Consider the following 3,194-nt stretch of genomic DNA (forward strand, 5'->3'; position numbering starts at 1 on the left):
ATTATTATTTAAAAAAAAAAAAAATTTTTATGAATCTTTTTTCAAACATTTATGAATCTTTTTTCATTTTCAAACCTAAATATCACCAAGCTTTTATTTTGGCTGGTTGCCGGCAAGTAAGTATATGCACAGAAGGTTTTAGCACTGCTGAGCGTGTGTCAGTGAATGAAAAGTCACAGTTTTGCGTATTTGCTCTGAAACCAAAAATATTATACAGTATTACAGTTAGTAGAGCTAAAACGGTGATTGTGCATTAACAGCTGTCAACCATGTTGTCAAATGAGTGGTCTGAACTTATTTACCCAGTGCATTTTTTATTTTGGTCACACATGCGCACCTGCGCACCACTTATGTGTAGGGTTGCAAAAAGGTGGAAAATGTCCAATACATTTTAAAACAGGTAAGTTTAAAAACATTTCAGAAATTTTGGAAACTTTCCAGGATTTTTTGGAATATTCCAGGGATTTTTGGAAAGTTTCCGGAAATTTATCAGAAATTTTCCACCCCTTTACAACCTTACTTATGTGCACCTCTGTCCATGTAAATACTTATTACAGAGACAGTCCTCCTACAGAAGGTGACGGCACTGACTCACCTCTAAGTAAATGCACCTGCAACCTTTTTGCAATGCACATATTTACCCACTATCATAAATAATGCATTCAGGATTTCAGCATGAAAATATCTGGCAGAGGTCAGCACAGCCAGTGTGTCACCTTGCCCTGAGTGTCCATCCTCATCATGGTACCTCCTCTGTTAGGTTATTTACACATATACAGTGGTGTGAAAAAGTGTTGGCCCCCTTGTTCAAAAAAAGTGCAGAAACTCACTCCCTCCTGTCCTGGGCGTGAGATTTGGTAGCTCATTTTGCTTCCCAAGCCTAGCTGAGAGTCCAAGGATGCGGCTGTCCTGGCAGTTAAAGAGATGGGGCAGTGCTTACATGAGGGGATGCAGTTTTACATTTATTTTAATTAAATAGTTCTTTTAGGTCATAGATTGCTGTCAAAGTTTGAAAACCAGTAGTTTGCCCTTTATTGTTCCCCAGTACACGTCAGGTCTTTATCAATGTAATATTGTTCATTTCTGTTACTTCAGAGAGTGGTTTGAGTGAGTGGATCACAAAGCAGACCCACTTATATTTAGCACTCTCCATCTGATTAGATCTCCCAGAATGGAGATGGAGGTAAACAGGACCATAGAGGCAACGCAGCAGACCGTTTCCACTCCCGGGTGTCTGTTCCTGGTCTATCCGTGTGTATTTAACAATGCTTTCTCCTTCTTCTTCTCTTTGTCAGCCACATACATGCACATGTAGGTGCATTTCCCACGTCTATCAAATCTCTGTGGAATTCTAATCTCTCCCAACTCCAAAGGAGCCACACTTGAGCTGTGACCTCATTTGGATTGCCAACAATTATCCTATTAGTGTGAAGAGGTGTACCTCTACATCTAAGGCACTACTGGGTGCAGGAGGTGGGCTGCAAAGATCAATAGTCTCTTCTTGGTTGACAGCACCCAGACAAAACCTTCTCTCAGACAGGCCAGCCCTCCTACACCTGGAAAGAGGAATCATTGCAAAAGGAATCACAGGGAAGCAGCCAGTGCTTGAAAGCAGAGCCGACCACCTGCGCTAAGAACACGCCTAACCAATGCACCGCACATAGAGAGAGAGAGAGACATACCACAAATATCACTGTGTAATGTCAAAGAGAAACACGAGTTTAACATCCCTTCATCACAGGACAAATTTAATCTCAACAAACACTGCAACACCACACGCTTACATAAAACACCTTAACATCTACTCACAGAGACAATCACTCAAAGGCACCTCAAAGATACACACGCAACACCAATCACTGCGTCTGGGAACCTTGTGATGTGACTGCAGTAGGAGCTGTCTGAAGCCAGCTGTCACAACCTGACAGGCTGTTGTTTTAGGGGCCTTTGGTATGGCCAAGGGGCCGAGGGGAGAAAAAAAGCACCAGGAATTTGTGCAAGTCAGGACCTAATAGTAAATCCTTCGTCCGCTTCCTGTCCCTTGCTGCAGACGGAGGGGAGAGCGGGAAAAGCACAATCACCAGGAGAGGGACCAGGGACCGGCTCATGCTGCACTCGATACTAGCATGTGGATACTTTAGACATTACCAAACACTTCTGGAGAAACCTTCAATTCAACACAACACACTTTCCACCTTTTACAAATACTGACCCTAGTAACCACAGTTCCAACCAAAATACCATAGCTACTAAAGTTAACAAAAAGGGGGGGAAATGCATATCTAAACACCAGAATATCAGAGAGATGTGAAGGTAGAGTCTTTTGACTTGGACCAGTAAGCAATCACTTAAACACCCAGATTAGCAACCATATAGCAATGCACTAAAACACTGTAGCATATGCATAGGAACACTTTGACATTGTGGCAGGTAGTTTTACAGACCAGCAGGGCCACTGACAAAAGGGAAAACTGGACCCTTTGTCCCAGGTGCGGGGGCCCAGAAAGCAATTGCGATTTCAACTAAGGGCCACCCTGTAATGCAATTCCAATGCAGGTCTCAACGCCATCACACCGGGGGCACGTAATGAATTTCTTTCAATTTCTTACTCCGGCTTTGCAGAAAAGTACAACAGATTGTACAGTAACAATAGCTATGGCTACTAAAACTAGAAGAATTTGTGGTTACTATGGTACATTTTTTGTAATGATCATAATACACAATAAAAAGATGCAGTGAGTTCTGTGATTCTTAAAAGCACACAAATGTTTTAAATTGAACATGCTTCTAAGATTATGAGTACATAACTGGAAGCAGAAGTGAATGTGGAGTGCATTGTGTTCCCAGGACAGGCTCTGACTCCTCTCTGCTGTCCAAAACACATTAGAACTGACAGCTGCTTTGTGTGAGCAGACGCAGAGAGGAAACAAAGATATAAACACATAACCCCATGCCCTGTACTAGAGAGGACAATATAAACACAGCACATTCAACCCCAGTACCCCCACCAACTCACATACTTAAACGTGTAATCTAATAAAACATTTGGAATTATAGCCAAAAAACATCACGGTTACACTGATTTGAAGTTTGTCTAAGGGCTTGGAAGTTTCTTGACGGCTTACCATTCTAAGCATGAGAATAAATTGTGAAATATATCAGACTATATTCAATGGAATTGTGACAATTAGGAC

This window comes from Sinocyclocheilus grahami, unplaced genomic scaffold (assembly GCF_001515645.1).
Source record: "Sinocyclocheilus grahami isolate Dianchi unplaced genomic scaffold, SAMN03320097.WGS_v1.1 scaffold120.1, whole genome shotgun sequence".
In the NCBI taxonomy this organism is placed as follows: domain Eukaryota; kingdom Metazoa; phylum Chordata; class Actinopteri; order Cypriniformes; family Cyprinidae; genus Sinocyclocheilus; species Sinocyclocheilus grahami.